General features: G+C 36.6%; 1 protein-coding gene across 11 annotated transcripts in view; it reads right to left on the reverse strand.

Annotated features, from left to right (window-relative positions):
* Positions 1–282: 282 nt before the first annotated feature.
* The window catches only part of KHDRBS2 (KH RNA binding domain containing, signal transduction associated 2), a 601,759-nt gene continuing 583,758 nt past the window's right edge, over positions 283–18,283 (reverse strand). For 6 of the 11 annotated variants that reach the window (XM_032340352.1, XM_032340351.1, XM_032340350.1 and 3 more), the window contains 6 exons: positions 10,473–10,551; positions 8,185–8,218; positions 7,484–7,653; positions 5,778–5,889; positions 3,201–4,947; positions 283–729 (listed from right to left, as the gene is read on the reverse strand). The gene's annotated coding sequence lies outside the window, so the exon portion shown is untranslated. The remainder of the gene's footprint in view (positions 730–3,200; positions 4,948–5,777; positions 5,890–7,483; positions 7,654–8,184; positions 8,219–10,472; positions 10,552–18,283) is intronic. The other 5 variants (XM_032340344.1, XM_032340341.1, XM_032340342.1 and 2 more) reach the window with 5 other exon arrangements.

Raw genomic sequence — 18,283 nt, forward strand, 5'->3', positions numbered from 1 at the left:
GAGTTAGGTATTAGTATTGTCTTCATTTTAAGAAAGAAAGCAAGGTTGCCAACCTGCCTGTGATCTCACCGTTAGGAAACAGTGGATGGGGGACTTGAAATCAGGTGGTCTGGCTCACTGTCCTTGTCATCAGCTTTCATACTCTGTTGCTCGGGGCTGTAATGCCGTCCTGCTCTTTCTTTAGTGGGTGTACCTGCTATGGATGTATCCTAATGATATTAGGATTGTGCTCATAGAGAAGAAACGGAAGGTTGCAGCAGTAAATGTAGGAATGTCCAATTCTTTTTTTTTTTTTTTTTGGCTACACTATTTGGAAATTGTTAACTTTTTGCTGAAATGTTTGTAGTTTTTATTAGTGGGTAGCACCAACAATAGTGAACAGAAAACACTTTCTTGTCTTCTTCTGTCTTCCCTCCAGATAAAAACAAACGGAGAAGTCTGGGACCCTCCTTCTGGGAGGAGGCATTATAAGTCTTATGAAACTTCGGAGTAGAGAAAAGAACATTGACTTCTTCACTTTTCTATGCATCTGTTTCTCTCCCCATTTCACTTTTTGGTCAGTACAACTTAAGATCTGATGTGATGAAGGTTGGAAAGAATTCTCTCGTCTCATAGCTTCATTCATTCACGTGTTATTTATTCAACAAATATTTCTGAGTATGTACTTTGTGCCAGACTCTGTATTAGGCTTGGGCGTTAAGTGGTGAAGCAAGTCATGATGAAGGAAGTCTGTGGAGGGGAAGAGAAAATGAAACATAAAACACACATATACGTACACTCACACATATGGTTTTTTTTTGTAATATTACTTATACATATACATGCATATACTTTATATCTACTATATATTTTACATATTTGTATACATTTAATTTGTTCATTTACCTTATGTGCTTATTCTACATATATTGTACATGTGTATATGTATAAATTACCCTAAGTGCTATGACAGAAACAAACAGGTTCAGTGACAGAGAATCACTTATCGATGGTGGTACTACAAGGGCCACAGTGAGTCTCTGGGGGGAGGTAGCTTAAGGATAGTCCCGGCTCTAAAAGAAAGTGGTAGAGGGGGTCTTGAAGTCCCTGTGCTGCCCAGACTCATACACAGACTCTCTGATCTAGAATAATGGGAGAGCTCAGAGATGTGTTCTGTGTGGATGACCAAATGCCCATGGCGGCTACCACAGAGGGAACACACCAACATGGTCATTTGACAGAGAACTAAAAAGATTAGCACAGATATTGGTGAAATGTAGAAGACATTTAATTCACAAGCCTATGTTGTGACCATGCTGTGAGGAGATATTAAAGTACCTCTGACCACAAAGATCTGAGTCTAGGGTGCCTGGGTGGCTCAGTGGGTTAAGCCGCTGCCTTCAGCTCAGGTCATGATCTCAGGGTCCTGGGATCGAGTCCCGCATCGGGCTCTCTTCTCAGCAGGGAGCCTGCCTCCTCCTCTCTCTCTCTCTTCCTGCCTCTCTGCCTACTTGTGATCTCTCTCTGTCAAATAAATAAATAAAATCTTAAAAAAAAAATCTGAGTCTAATTGGGTAGAATAAACAGATGCATGAGGAATGACACCGGAGGCAATGGACCAAACTGTGCAAGCAGATCCATTATAAATGGAATAAACAGAGCATGGCTGAGCTCATCCTTTTCAAAGGAAATGAGTTAGAGCCATGACATTTACTTAATTGGTGGTGAAGGCAGTGGGAATATATTTAGATGGACACTGAAAATAAGAGCTTAGATTTGGGAACCCAAACACAGAAGATGCAACTTCTACTGAAGGATGATAAACAAGGCAGAGATTTGAGAAGCTTTGTTCTAAACTCGTTATGGAGCTACTGTTCCTCTTGTGTGTCCATTTCCCTCTTTGTCAATGTTGCTTAATAAAAATTGGTACTGGGGCACCTGGGTGACTCAGTGGTCTAAAGCCTCTGCCTTCAGCTCGGGTCATGATCCCAGGGTCCTGGGATCGAGCCCCGCATCAGGCTCTCTGCTCAGCAGGGAGCCTGCTTCCTCCTCTCTCTCTCTGCCTGCTGCTCTGTCTACTTGTGATCTCTGTCAAATAAATAAATAATCATTTTAAAAAATTTTTAAAAATTGGTACTTCTGTATGTGGGTCACAAGCATTTTGTGAAATGGCAAGTGTCTCTTATGTGTTTGTGACTAAAATATCTCTCATACCAAACAAAACACATCATTCCACGATCATTCCATGATCTGAAAATTAATTTTTGTCTGGCATGAGAGGCCTTAGACCTTTCAGGGTGTTCAGCCACAGTCCAACAAATATTTTTGGAATAATCCCTCAGTGCCAAGGATGTCACGGAGCAGCAGGACTACAAAAAGTAAACGTAGTTCTGTCATTTCGGAGCTTATAGGTTAAGTCAAGACAGAGAGAGACATGCATCTATTTCATAGAATGCAGCATGGGGACACAAATGGGGGACAGGCGGCATCGCCGGACGATGAGTAGGAAAGTGTAGAGAACAGTCCTAGAAAGATGGTTATTTGATTGAGAATTGATGGGAAAAGGGCCATTTCAGGAAGGGGGAGCAGCGTGAGCAATGGAATAGGGTGAGGTATAGGAGAAAATGTGAAAAACCCTCCTAGGATAGTCTTTTTAGAAACTCGGCATCAAGGTGTGTTTTAATGTCAGAGTCCAAACTAAGTTTGAAAAATACATGGGGCGTACAACCCTAGTTTGATACTTCAGGGTTGAGATGATGTTCACAGAACTAATTTAAACTCCCTAAAACCATTTTAAGACACGGAATTGTTTGGGGCCCAATCTTCCTTTCATGAAAAGAAAGCAGAGGGACAGAATTTTAGAAGGGCAACAGCTCACTGCTTGCATTCCACGTCATTCATGTGCATGGAAATAATCTGGGAATTCTGGCGTCCTTTGCAATTTCCTAGGAAGGGTATTAACATTTGTGAGAATCACCACCTGGAGGCGAATTTGAAGGGTGTGGTCTCAAGAAGGGGTCAGACTAGGTTGAGCAGTGTAATACAGTCTGGTGACACTAAGCTTCGCAGAAACAAAGAAGAACACTTTTTCTCTGCCTCCAGCTCAGGGTTTGGTGCAGCTCAGACTTGAGACAGACTCAAGCTTTAAGGAAAGGAGAAGAGCTGAAAGGGTACAGTGACTGCAGGAGTTCACGCTCCGGAAGAGCCTGTGAGATCTTTACCAGGAGCGCAGTGTTTCTTGCGTAAGAATTCAGTGGAGCCGGGTAGCCTATGCCAGATCTTAGGTGAGTCAGGGTCTAGTCAAGAAAAACGAGATTCACTTTGAATATTCGTTAAACGGAAGATTCAAAGGCAGGGAATTGATTAAAGCACAAAACAGGTGATGAAAGCCAACCAGAGAAAAGTGAGGTGACAGGAGACTTAGCCACAGGAGCAAGGTATAACCCACCCTAGCTGGAGGGACACAGGATGAAAAGAGGGTACCAAAACCTAGGAGCCATGCGTTACCAGGTAAGAACTGGAACGTGGCAGGCTTTAGCAGCAGGAGGTGGGCACGGAAGAGACACAGCTTCTGCCTGAGAAGGTGCCGGAGGCAAACAGTGTTGAGAGGAGTGCCCTGACTGCTCCCTTCTTCCCCATCTCTTGTCACCTCCCAATGTCACCACTCCCAAGTGCCAGTGGCAGAAGCCAGCGACAGTTCCCCTGAGACAGCGCTCTAGGAAAGGAAGCCTCAGGGATCAGAATTTCCTGTCCCCCAGTCAGCCAGAGGGAGGGCAAGGAATGGATCCAAGGGCAAACAAGCCCATGACCCCATCAAGAGAGTTATGTTATAGAAATCCCAGGACTAGGGGCTGACAAAAGGAAGCCTGCACTCCAAAAACTGGGTTCTTAGAAGGTTTGAGTAGAAGAAGACCTATCTTTAAGTCATGTTTCCTCTCTTTCTTTGCTTTGCTTGGCTAGAAGGTCAATGTAAAATCAGAACATCTGCATGCACATCCCCAAAATACATTCTAATTTGGCTAGAAACTCTCATCAGTAAAGAAACCTGATTTTTTTTCTCTAAAAGAAATTGCATTTTAATGTCCTATTTTGTAAAACTTAGCCTACATGTAGGATTTTCTGTTTGTTGTGCTAGTATATTTGACAAATCAGAAGATCCTTGAATTATCAAACAAAGGCTTATTTGCCTAAATTACCATGCTGGCCTGACACTGAGATGTGGGGTTTGTTTTGAGTCTTTGCACATTTAGTGACCTGCAGTATTTTGATAAATGCCATTGCCTACAACTATTCAGTAGGAGGTTTGGGCACCATCTGTGTTTGTTTCTGTAGGAGCCGTAACTGCCTGGAGAAAAATCTGATGCTCATTTCAAAGATGCAGTATAAACAAAATTCAAAATGATGCCTTTAACATAATTATTCCACCTTTCATTTACATAGTACTTTATGCATTTCAAAGTGATTTGATATGCTTTCATTTAACAGATCTTCACAGAACTTGTGGAAGTTAGGTATGGGCTTCTAAAAGATAGGACAGCACAACAAGGAAAATAACATTGAAAATAAGCAGTCTTTTAGGAGAAGACTATAAAATGCCATATAGTTGGATCTCCTGCTGATAGTAATAGAAAATACTTATCAAGCACCTCCCCTGTGCCAGGCACCTTGAAAGTGTATCACATGTATTAACTCATTTAATCATCAGGACGATTCTCTGATGTAGGTATTATTATATTCTTATTTTCAGGAGAGAGGAGCTAAGAGAGGCAGGGTGGCTAACTGGCATAATAAGAGAAATGAGCCCTAGCAGGCAAACAAAATACGATCCATCTTCAGCAGTGTCTTCTTTAAATATGTTCTTAACAAGCAGTGTTCTTAATTACAGACATATATTTATATTAGGTTTCTTCTTCTTCCAAAATGTGCATGTAACTCGGTCATGTGCTGGTAAACCGGCTCACTTCCTTTCTGCAAAAGAGAGAGCAAGAAAAAGAAAAAAACAAAACTCGAATTTGTAGCATGCTATGGTCTGAATGGTCTGCCTCTCTCCCCGGAGAATTCATGTTGGCGTCCTCATGCCCAGGTGATGGTGTTAGAAGGTGGGGCCATTGGAAGATCATTAGGTCGTGAAGGTGGAGCCCTCATGAGTGGGATTAGAGATCTTATAAACAAGACTCCTCGGAGTTCCTAGATAGAAGGAGAAGGCTGGAAGCCCTCGCAGGACAGTGCCGCCCTCTCATCTCACACTCCCACCCTACGGAACTGTGAGGAATTAATTTCTCTTGTTTAGAAGCTACCCGCTCTGTGGTATCCATCCATCCATCCTGAATGGACGGGACAGACAAAACCCTTGATAATTTCCATGGTATGAATAGCCCCTGCAGGGTCTACTTCAAGATACCAAAGTGAAGTCACTGAATGCTTAGTTGAGAAGAGATGTGGATATTTGGATCTCACTGGCTTACGGCTCTAGCACACCAGTGGCTGATTAAAATTACTGTTGTACTCCGGATGACACGTATGCCATGGATGTGATGATCTACTCTTGAAATAGTCTTAAAACGCAAGTTCATTTTATTTTCAGATGTTTTATGCAACTCAATATGAATTAAACCGTTGTAGATATGTTCAGTGTTCAGTCACTACTTAGAATGAATTTTGTAATCATGTTTGTGTTGGAATGTTTTTCGCTGATGATAATCAAGCTTGTCTGGGTTGAGGAGCTCCTGGAGCATCTGGAGAGAGGAGAGGGGAGGTGGGAAAAGTTTAGCTATTCATGATGATCAGTAGATACAAACCTTGAGCCCGGTGCCAGCCTTTTCTCAAACCAAAGTTCCTTGGGTTATTTTGTAGCCAATACGGTTACTAAGATTCCAATTAGCAATCTGGTAGTCTTGCATTTGGGTCCACCTAAGAATTCCATTTGTGTGTTACAGAGTATAGTCATGTGAAGAGTTCATCCAATAGTCCTCTAAGGAAGAGTGGACATTTGTTTAAACCCCTCTAGCCCAGAGCCACATCAATAGAACCAGAAACAATGGGGATGGGCAGTGCGGACTTCCTTGAGTGCCACTGAGGCTGAGCTGACAGGTGTCCTGTTCAGTTGCCTCTGCTGCCTCTGCCCAAGCTCCCTCTTCTGGATCCTACCTGACCCTTCTCTAATGCCAAAAATAAGTATCTGCCTTTACTGTCACTGCTGTCTCACATTAAAAATGTTTTACAAATACATGTCCACAACTAAACACCATGTGATGCCTTCTATTTTCCCTTTTATTCTCTGAAACACATATATAAATAATAAATTCAGAGCTTTCTGTCATCATGTTATCGTACTCTTTGCTCATCTGTCTCTTATTTTCTGTTTATTCTTTGTTCTTCCTATTACTTTTCTTGTCAATGAAACTGTTCCCAAAAGTATTATAAAATTTTACAGGGAGAATATGAATATCCCCTGACTTTTTTTTTTTTTTTTTTTTTTACAACAGCAACAACCACAATCACAACCACAAAATACTAAGGAAGCTCTGCTTGTTTGGTGCCGGGAAGATGTAATCCAGCAACATAAAGATTCTCAGTGATCTTTCTGACAGTCACGCCTTCAAAACTGTTAACAACCCAAACCAAAACAATGGCAAAATAAGCCTGTTCTAAAAAAAAAAAAAAAGCAGATCTGCAGAAAGCTTGGGAAAGCTTATTTATAAAGACTTTTTTCCTTCCCACTGACAGATTTAGTGATGTCGCCCTCCACAGGGAGACTGGTCTAAGAAGAGGGGTTTACCAGCTGTTCTGGACACACACATGGCTGGGAAATGCCCCTCCTTGAAGCTTGCAGCTTGCGACTCTTTTGCCTTTTCCATCTTTTTATTGGGAAAGAAAAGTAACAATTGTTGAAAATCTTTGCCAGATTATTGGTTCTGGGTCAGGAAACAAATTAACTAAACAAAACCTTCATAGATTAAATACTTGATCCTTCAGGCAGAGACCACTGGAAACTTCCCTACACAGAAGATGGGATGGAATAAATCTAAATGTTTCATTCATTCAACAAACAAATATATGTCCGGCACATTTTGGGTGCCAATCCCTATGATAAAGATTTAAAAATTCAAATTTGAATAAAATATAGATTTTGTCCTTGGCAGTTTGTAGTCTAAACTGCATTTACTAATTATGACAAAAATTCTTTATTATAAGTACTAAAATCTATAATCTCTATCTACCTATACATCCACATATAGATATATCTTCCCCCATATATATAATCAATATATAATCCATAATAACATACGAGCTTTCCAGCAATAATACACAAGCTTTCAAGTAAGACTTTAAAACTGAGTTTCCTATTAGAAGAGAATGGAACATTTCCAAGTGTTTATTGTTATAAATTTTATCATCCAGTTAACCTACTAGGAATCTGAAATGCAGGCAAAGACCTTTAAAGGCAAGATTTTGTTTGGCGCTAAAAAGAGTAAAAGAAAAAAAAAGAAACTCTTTCACCTACCTTCTGTCCATCTCTGACTTTTTATCCAAATCTCACCTCTTCTGGGAAGCCTTCTTTTAAAATCCCAGCCCATATTAACCACTTCTTTTTAAAGCCACATAATTAATGTATTAATATGGTCCACATATATTTTAATCAGTGGTTGTTTTTCATAGTCACTTTAGAATCACCTGTGGAGTTTAGAAAATACACATTTCCAGGCTCTAACCTCAGACACTTATTAAGTCAATGCAAATACGGTCCTAACATTCGTATTTTTAAAGCACACCACACACATTGCATTCCCAGTTAAGAACCACTGTTCACGTTACACTATAGGATTTGGCATTTTATAATAGCTTATAATCCATATTTGTACATTTATATTCTTCTACCCCCAAGTGAACCTTAAGCATCTTTCGGGTATAGGCACAGACTTCTATTTGTTCTCCGTAGCACACAGAACCTACTCTGCACTGGTAAGAATTTCTACACTTCTTTTTTGAAAAACGAATTTCTTCTCAACAACCTCTATGTAATACTATCATATCTGCTTTTCTATCTATATTTCTTACACAGTGGTGGAACAAAATTGATTATAAGCAAATGTCACTTATTCATCTTTATTTAATATTGCTTTTCAGAAAGGTTCCGGAATTAGGGCAATCCGTAGAGAGGTTCAGAGAAAGATGCTACTTCTAGCATAGTGGAGTTAAACTTACATTGGTTCAAATCCAAATGATCTTCTCAGATGGCCTATGGTGAGGAGACAAATGAAAGAAAAAAGTATAAAAAGTACAGGCCCTTAGTAAACATTTATAATAGCTAACATATATATGATATATATGTGTGTGTATATATATATATATCTCATATATAAGAATATAAGAATTCTCATATATATTTATATTTCCATAATAGAAGAATTTTCCTCAGTGTCCAGATCTCATGCCTTATATCCTGATAACCAGTTACTCCCAGAGACATCTGTCTAGGCAGAGAATGTCCGAGCTGGGAGGGCTGCTGCAATGAAATGATCCTCGATCTTCCTTTTAACCTTAGAGGCAATTTAGGGCTAGTAGCTAAAGCAATCTGTACACATTCGTGGGATTGGAATGTTCTGCCCCACAGACCTATTTTAAGAGTCAGAAGAACCCAGGGAAAGCCCTGTGTAGAAAAACTAGTCACTTAATAAATCATTATTATCATTAGTATAGTAATAGTGATACCCTGAACCACAACCTAGCTCAGTTAGTGCTCTTTTCTTGCATCTTAAAATGTATGTTGCCTTATAAAAATACAGTCTTATAATAGCTAATAAGAATAACAAATTAAAACTATTGATAGTCTGTGAATATATTCAGTAAAACCCTGCTACTCATTTCAGACAGCAAATAGGAAGATCGTGTACCATCTTCCGACCTATGCTGTTAAGGAGTCAGACCTTAGTCCGGTTTCAGTTTGCCCACTATGAGAGGAGCCGTGCTAGTCAATCTCTCCATCCCTGTTTCTTTAATTGTAGAACAAGGGAAATAAAGTATCTCCCTCATTGGGTTACTGAAGAATTCATTATGCAGGAAAGTATTTCAAAGTCTCAGGCGAATAACAAGCTTCCAAAAAAGGTTAGTTTATTATTATTAACATTTTATTATTATTTATAGATAAGGTTACCATAATTTGTTATCCATACTGGGACATGTCTGAGAGTGAAAGGCGGGACTCTTAGTGATTACACTGGGACAACAGGCATAAACCAGGACGCACAGCCACCTTATCTACAATGTATACTCTAGCTAAAAACAAATCCCTAAGGGAGTGTTAGACTGTGCAGAAAAATTTCCATGGAACTCTTTGGAAAGATGATATGTATAGGTCAGATTCAAGCTCCTCTGAGACAAAATAGGAGGTATGATGTTTTTATAGTATTTGTAACTTAGCTGAAGGTTAAGGTCCCTAACGTCTCTCTGACTAGGTCCCAGAAAGTGCACTTTAATTTAAAAAAATTATTTTAATTACCTGCAAGAGAAACTTTTCTGAAATCCCTTATCCAATTTCATGTCTCATTAAAACAAATAAATATATTGTAATTTATACTCTTGAAACAGATTATTTTTTATTTTTGTATCTTTTAAGTTTATATTTATGTCAGTAATCTCTACACCCCACATGGATGGGGTTTGAACTCACAATCCTGAGATCAAGAGTTGCACGCTCTTCCAACGGAGTCAACCAGGAGCCCCACAATTTTTTTTTTTAAATAAAAGTTTGCATGAAGAAGAAAACAAGCTTCTATTTTGAAGCAAATATATCACTGCCCACCCATCCATCCTATACATTTATTTCTCCTTTTGTTTTAAAACAAAGTAGAATTTTTGGAGGGAACAAATAATCATGTCCCCGGTCTATTGTGTTTTGTCCCACTCTGCCCCATTCCACCTTCCACCCCATTTCATTCGGCAGACATTTACTGGACACCCACCATATAGTGTCCTTCCTGCCCACTACACTGAACTTTCCCTCTGAGACAAAAAAGTGACGTTGAGAAGGCTGACAAAGATAACTCTTTAGACACAAGCTCCATAAAGATGTATCATATGTAGTGGATGAACTTTCCCCTCCTCAGGAACTTTCTGTCCCCCGTCTGCCTTTTAATAAAAATCAAGTGAATAGCATCACAATCCCTCGACAAAATATATTTCCTTATTAGTTGATTTTTGTTTTGATTTTATTCTGTAATACAGAAATTCATAACCTCAAGTTCTGAAGATGCAAGACATGGGAAAATCGTGCACATAGAGAATCAGCGCGTAACTGCTGTGCTGCTATGATGTAGAATAGAACTAAAAGTCTCTCACTTGTTTGACATTCACCGAGAGTCCCACTTAGCCTCTATCAGATGAAAGATCTGCTTGATCCATTTAAGCATTTCTTTTTGGGCCATAATGAAGTGTTCTGCACCTGTCCTGTAAGCAGAGTGCATTAAGGAAATCAAATAGATGATTGGGCTCACCTCCATCGTTCCAAACGCTGAACCTCCAGTCAGTGTCAGATTTATTCCATCTTCTGGCTTCTCAGTCACACATCTTCACCTATAGTCCCAGATGAGTGGAACAATTTAGAGCATTGTGCAATCACACCTATAGGCCCCTCTAAGGCATTCCCATATGGTGTATCAATTCAGTTCATGGCAAATTTAACAACAGTAGCAGTTGTCACACATACTCAAAACAAAATAAATTATCCATCCAACCTCTTGTACTTAAGTGCTTTTTATATTCTGTGTTTTAGAAAAACAGTTTAACTTTAAGCAGCATTCTAGCTATGATCAGTCTCTCCTGAGGAAGTATTTTATGAGATTGAATGAAGATAATGACAACCATTTGTCATTGCCATTAGCATAAGGCATGAGGCAGACTACAATATTTATAAGCAGCTAAGTCATGACAGTAAAAATATGACTTCCTAGAACTTGGGCAGGCGTCGACTATGGCTGACTGCTATTCAGTAAAGTGAAACGGGTCTAAGTCTGGTAGTACTATATTTAATGGCGTGCTCATCGGAAGACCTAATTGTTTTCCACCACAGGGTATGGACCTTTATGTCCTCCATCAACCAAAAACAAACAGTCATACTGCTTAATGGCTGTTCAATTAATGTTTATGTGCTACTTTTACACCCTGAATTATTTGATGAATAAACTCCAAAAAGCTATTTGAGAACTAAGTTTAATGGAACCTCAACTATTATAAAAAAAGTTTCCAAGATTCTTACAGTAACTCCAACTATCAGCTAGGGAATAGAGAACATACATTGATATTCAGAAACTTTTTTCCTTCCTGTAAGAATGACAGAAAAATCAAAGTTCTAGAAGGAAATGGTCTATGTATCTTGAGCCTTACTGCCTTCAAACTGAAGATCAAAATAGGGTTAGAATTACAAGTGACCAGGTCAGACTAAGGCAAATGTGAGACTTGGTTTATGATACTAAAAAAGGCTCTGCTTTTGTGTTTCAAGTACTTTCTTAACTTGTAACTATTTACCTGCTAATATTTCTACTTTCCTGATATAAAGACTTCGCTGAAAGCACTAGTTGATTAAAAATGTGTTAATTCAACACCTTCTTTTGCTAGAAGTTTTGTGAAATTGCTAAAAGTGTATTTTCAGTAAAAGATAGCCACTTTTGAATTTGTGAGAAAAAATGTTTTGTGACTTTTGTCACAAAAAATATTTGTCACAAAAAATATTTTTACTATATTTGGATAAAGTAGTGTTTTTTTCATTTACCATTTTTTCTTTCTGATAAGAGTGCTGATGTCTCCACCACTAGGTCAATTAATGGTATTTCTTATTGTTCCAAATTAGTTGGGCACCATTAGATACAGGAAAAAGAAAGAAAGAAAGAAAAAGAAAACCCCAAGAACTGAGGAAATGAGAGATACTGCATATTTCCTTTGGAAATTACAGACTCTTTAACAATATACATGGTATTTGCAAATACTGATGTGTATATTTTAACAGAATGGTGGCTGTCCTTCTTGTCTTGTGATTTAATGTATCAACAAGAGGTTCATGAACAAGGACAAATGAGATAGCAAGTTAAAGAGATGTCAAATGTTCTTGACAACTTCCCACTAAGACCACAACTGAGAAATGAATTGATCACGTATTTGGTTGAAGTTTAAATCTCAATAAATTGATTATAAAGCAATGAACCTTTGATTTTTTAGTTCATTTTGGGTTTCTTAAACAGGGTTTCAGTGAAACATATGTAATTGAATTGATTAGAATTTGATTAGTTTAGCACTACAGTTTCATTATTTGTTATAAACGAAGTTGGCTGTGTGGTGTTACAGCACATTAAGAAACATTTTAGTAGAGCAATTGACTTTTATTATGATTTTTAAATGTATCATTACTTGATTTTAAAACCAATCATTACAACTTAACTGGATATACCTTTTCCAATTCTATATTTTGTTAGATACTAACTAATATCCAAATTCATTTCTAGTAGATTTTGAAACTACTGAGCAAGTAACATGTAACAAAAATTTGAATGTGCTGCATAGGCATTTGGTAGAATAACTGATTAGGAATGAAATAATAAATCCTCAATATTCTAATAAAAATCTATATAATATGTTTCCCTAGGTTTTTTTTTTTTAAAGATTTCATTTATTTATTTGACACAGAGAGAGAGAGAGCACAAGCAAGGGGAATGGCAGAAAAACTGAGAGGCAGGCTCCCTGCAGAGCAGGGAAAGCCTGATGTGGGACTTGATCCTAGAACCCTGGGATCATGATCTGAGCCAAAGGCAGTAGCTTAACCAGCTGAGCCACCCAGGCGCTCCTCCCTAGTTATCTTATAGCTGATTTTTATATGTCAAAATTAGAGTAGAGGAAACTAAGGGAAATAGAATAATGGGAATAAACTGTGGGTGTCATTGTGTTAAAATAATACATAAGTCATTGGTGTTAAAAGTAATCAGGCTATTGGATGATACTTCAGTGTTTTATGTTGTACACTTTTTTTCTGTTGAGTCCATTATAAGAGCATGTTTTGAAATGTGAAAGGAATTACATCACTTATAAGTAATGCTTAGATTCTCCACAAATGCAAAGTGGAACGAGTAGTTGGCAGTTTGTTGGGTAATTTTGGCAAGTGTCCTATTTTGGATTGATTATCACTTTAATAAATAAAACTTATTTCTAAACTTCATGTTTTAAAATAGAAAGAAAATAAACTTTCAAAACTGCCTAGTCAGTACAATTAGATGCTGGGAAATATATGACATAGAAAATAGAATACTAAACAAATTCCATTACAGTTTGAAATAAGAATCTTATTCGTTTACTTAAGTTCTAGTGAAGTCAGAATATCTTCTGAAGGAACTAGTATACCTAGAATTAAAGATTGTGAAATTGATATTCTATACAAATAAGCAAGACTTGGTTTTGTTTTTATATTTTTAATTATAAAGATCATTCATAGCTTATTTTGCACTCCAGTGATTTGATTTTGAAATTTAATTCCATCATAATACATAGTCATTTACAAATTAACAGACTATGACTTGTCCTAAAATTTCTGTTGCCAAATCCTGTTTTCTTTTCTTTTCTTTTTTTTTTTTTTTAAAGATTTCTTTATTTAATTTAGAGAGAGGGAGAAAGAGGGAACAAGGGCAAAGGGTGAAGGAGAGAGAGAATCTCAAGCAGACTCACCACTAAGCATGGAGCCTGAGGCAGGGCTCGATCCCACAACCCTGAGATCATGACCTGAGCCAAATCAAGACTCAGCCAACTGAGCCACCCAGGCCCCCTACTAAATTCTGTTTTGTTTTGTTTTTTTTTAATCTGTTTCTACATTAAACATAATCAAAGATAAATAAAACAACTACCATATTTATGAATCAATAGTCTGATAAGCTAAATAATTATATTTTGAGGTCTATGGCCCTTTTAAGAATAAAAATATTAGTTATTATTAGTTAAATACGTAAATTATTTGAGAAGTTTGGTATGTGTCCTCTCTATAAAATTGACTGAATGCAACTGCAATATATTAATGTTAACAGCCAAGTTTATTTTGGGAAACAGGTATAATTCTACTGCAATAATAATGAATTCTAATTAGGTAATCAATGAAATAAAGCCTATATAGTATATTTTAACATTGCTAAAAACAAATCCAGCCTAAGAAGGGTAGAAATGTCCATTTAGATATTTTCCAAATAGCATAATCAAATAAACTCTCTTTATAGTTAAATGCATGCTGTAGAAATACTCTGTAGCATGTCAGTATCTTACTTTGTGTGTGGGCGTCATAGGTATAGTTAAAGTCTACATTTTATGTTACATTCCTAGACCCTTCCATCTCCTACACTGGGGAAGCAAGGCAGCAAGGATCATCTCATCATCCAATACATGTATTTATTTTACTATTTGCACTTAAGGTACTGTTATCTTATTTATATAATAAGCTCTAATATTTTAATTAGTCACATATGTTTAATAAAAGTGCATTTATCAATCTCAGCAGTCAGCTAGAAATCTGTGAGGTTTGGAGCACCCCAGCACCTGAAGCGTTCTAGTACAGTCCAGCTCTCGCACCACACGAACAGGAATTCAGGAACTCGTGTCAAATTCAGGGATGAGGTTGACCTGGAAATGAGCAAGCCTAAGACTCTTTTAAGTATGCTTTATATATTTTCTGTACCCTGTCAACAGCAGCTTAGTTGTAAAGCAGTAAATCCTGTTGATCTGATGTACTCACTCAACAGTGGGTTCGCACAAATAGGTATTCCTGGGTGCTTGTGATGTACTTTAGCAACAAAGCTGGATAGAGATAAGTTGGACCAAATAGCAGAATCCTTTCAGAGGACTAGCCCAAATCTTTGCACTGCTAAATGAAATTATTTAGTAAATTAAATCAAGACCAACTGATGATCTGGATAATGTAGACTCAAACCTTCCAGCATCTTTTTCTCAAAAACAGGGTGCTTGGTTTAAAATTAGGAAATTGCAGTGACTTTTTTTTGCCTTTGCAAATTGAGCCAAGATTAGATTTTGAAACTCACAGGGCATTTAAAATCTCAATTATCCAATAGTCATATAGTCCTTTTTTTTTTTTTTTTTTAAGATGGAAGGACTAATGTAAGTAATAGTGAAAGGATGGCCAAAGTTATGCTAATTGTTGTCTAGTGGTAGAATGATAACCCATTTTGTTTTCTTTTGAAGTTCTTTTAATCATAGATGTTAAAGAAATGGGAGTTGCAGTTTTGATATGTTATAAATCAAGTTAGAATGTTTCCATTAATTTCTTACTTAGTGTTTTACACTTAATTAATTTTAATTCCATTCTGTCCTAACTAAATTCAGAAAAATTATTAATTTAGATTTTACAACAAAAATCTGTATAAAATTTTATAAAAATTGAGTAGTTCTGTAATCATTAGGCTCTTGATTTTGAGTAATTTCATATGCATCTGACACCAATAGGCTATTTTTAAAAAATCTTCAATATTATGCCATGTGTTAAGGAAACATTTAAGTATTAATTATTAAAGTTATGCATAAATGTTTAGATATAGGTAAAAGTAAGTGTCGATACTTTGGAATGTGTTTTATTGTAAGATGTTTAATAACTGAACAGTGTTTAATAAATGAAAAGTGTTCTTTCCCATACAGCCTTGATTGTTCTTTCTTCCATTATTGGCCACTATCATTTACAAAAACAAGATTGTTATTCTGGAGAGGTTAATGTCTCAGCCCAACTCCCACCATTTAGACTTCATGTAATTTTGGACAAACCTCTTAATGCTGTGAAATTTTGCTTTCGTATCTTTAAAATGAGGATAAGAAAATTTGACTTGCTTTCTTCTTGGAGCTGTTGTGATAAACATAACATAATTGTAAATGTTTTCAAAAGTATCAAGGCATAATAAATAGGTATGTTTAAAAATACAAATGTGTGAACTTACAATGTCATATACAGTATTAACATTTTACATAAAAAATAATTTACATAATCCTAGTAGCACATATGAAATATAAGATCAAAAGTAGATGAAAGCTAATTGATAGATATTTATTCATTTCATTATATTTAATAGATGTCTTCCATCAGTCTGGTCTAGGATACTAGCTAAGTTAAAAAAAAAAAAAAAAACATGATGCCTTTTTCCAAGGGGGCTCAGTTTTTTGCCCTGAGAAAGGTAAAGCCTAGGTATTCTTTCCCAAAAATATCGAGTATCTTCCAACAAAGTTGCTGTGCTTGATGAAATTTTTTCTTCTGTGATATCTACCAATGTATTTAGCTCAGCCGACTGTTTGCATCCATGGAATACTTGTTAGCTGCACGTTGTCATAAGACCGCTTTCTTTTAAACCTATTTCATTTAATCACAGGCTATTATTTCTAGTTAAAGTGCTTCCTTGAGTGATATAGTGAATAATAGAATAAGTGATGGAAAACTATGTGGATTCAGAAAGTCACTTGATTGTTACTTCAAAAGAACATAAACACCTTAGACATAAATCCTGAGAGAATTAATTACTACACTTATAAAATCCTACATTAGACATCTTCTTAATAATCTAAATAGAACAAATAATAAATTCTTTTTGAGAACATTTATGGAGTTAATTCTTCCAACAGGGTCTATTTTTTACTCCAATCTATAGTATATGAAACTATAAAACTTTTAATAGATTGGAGGACAGTCTCTCTCAAACATCAGTATTACAAAGCAGTATAATAAATATTACTTTGGCATATCCTTGGAATTCATAGATTTAGTGGTCTTGTTTTATAACATCTCTGAATGATTCTGAAGTTAAATGATGTGTAGTAATTCGTAACTTTCTAAAAGCACAAATTTGAATTAACATACACTATAGGAGTCTGGTGCAAATGTTTGTTCTTTATTCAACATTGGACACATAGAAATTTTCCAGAGCGGTAAAAAAAAAAAAAATCTGCTGGTGAAAGTGAGGGGAAATGGCAATGTCTTATGCAAATCAGATACAGAAGATAACAGAAATTCCAGATACATTCAGTCGAGGGGTGTTCTGTGTTTGTTCTAAAGGGACGGCATATTTTTACTTTTTGAAGTTGCTGACTTATGTGATAAGTTGCACATGTTGGTGTTTTTTTGAATATTTTTAGATCTCAGGACATTACATTCCCTGAAGGACATAAAAGGTTGTCTATCTCCTTTTTCGTTTTGCTACCTGTTTCATCTCAGCACTTCTAATGGCTCTCTATCAGCCTTCTAGCTGCCCTCACGTTCTTTCTGAATCTTTCTTTTTCCTTGCTCTCATGTTCACCTTCATCTGGTGTCCTATTTAAGTATAATAAAATATAAAATACATTTCAATAGTGTTTGTCACTGATCTCTAAACAAAGGAAAACTCCATTTTATTTTTGTAATTGTACAGATTGGGGCAAATCAATACAACAGAACATGCCATTAGTAAACAAATAAGTAACCATTACTATTCTTCCAGAAATATATTTTTGCAGTTTATTTTCACTTTTCATTGAAGTTTTGTCTTATTTAGGATATCTCAACCTCACATGAAGGCTAACTTCTATACTTAAAGACACATGGTTTCTATTTAAGTAAGACGGGCAAATAAAGACGGTCAGGGACAACATATATGGATTTTAGGGTTATTATGCATGACCCATTTTCTAGATAATCCAGGGAAAAGAGCTATTCCAAATATTTTGGTTTATGTATATAGAAGTGTTTAGAAATTTATCATCAGACTTTAATCTTGGCAACATCCATAATAAGAGAATCTTTCCTCTAATTCCTTTTTACTGGCTTGAAGAATCAATTATACATTTGCATTTTGGTTTCCTCTCAAACTTAGTTCACCACAAAACTTGTCAGTCAAAATCAGAGGGGACAGCAGTCACGTGCAGGGGTTAAGGAAGAGGTTTCTGATTGTGACTGCTTCGGTTTAGAGTCCACTCCACTGCCCAGTGATGTCACCTTGGGGAGTTTATTCGGTCTCAGGCCCGAATTGCTCATTTAGAGAATGGGGATACCCTAGAACTTGCATCATAGGGTTATTGAGAAAATAGATGAAATAATTCCTAAAAGTAGTTAAGACTGTGTTTGATATGTCTTACGCATGCCATTAGTGCCAAGATCTCTTTCTTCATATTATTGTCATTACTGAAACAACGTACCAAATTATCACTTGTCTTACTTTCATTTTTACCTCTATTTCAGTGTAAGCTATAGATGTGCAACATTACTATAAGATTCTTGTGTATAAACATATCTTATATTACCTGTCAAGAAGATACC

The sequence above is a fragment of the Mustela erminea genome, chromosome 4, assembly GCF_009829155.1.
Source record: "Mustela erminea isolate mMusErm1 chromosome 4, mMusErm1.Pri, whole genome shotgun sequence".
Lineage (NCBI taxonomy): Eukaryota > Metazoa > Chordata > Mammalia > Carnivora > Mustelidae > Mustela > Mustela erminea.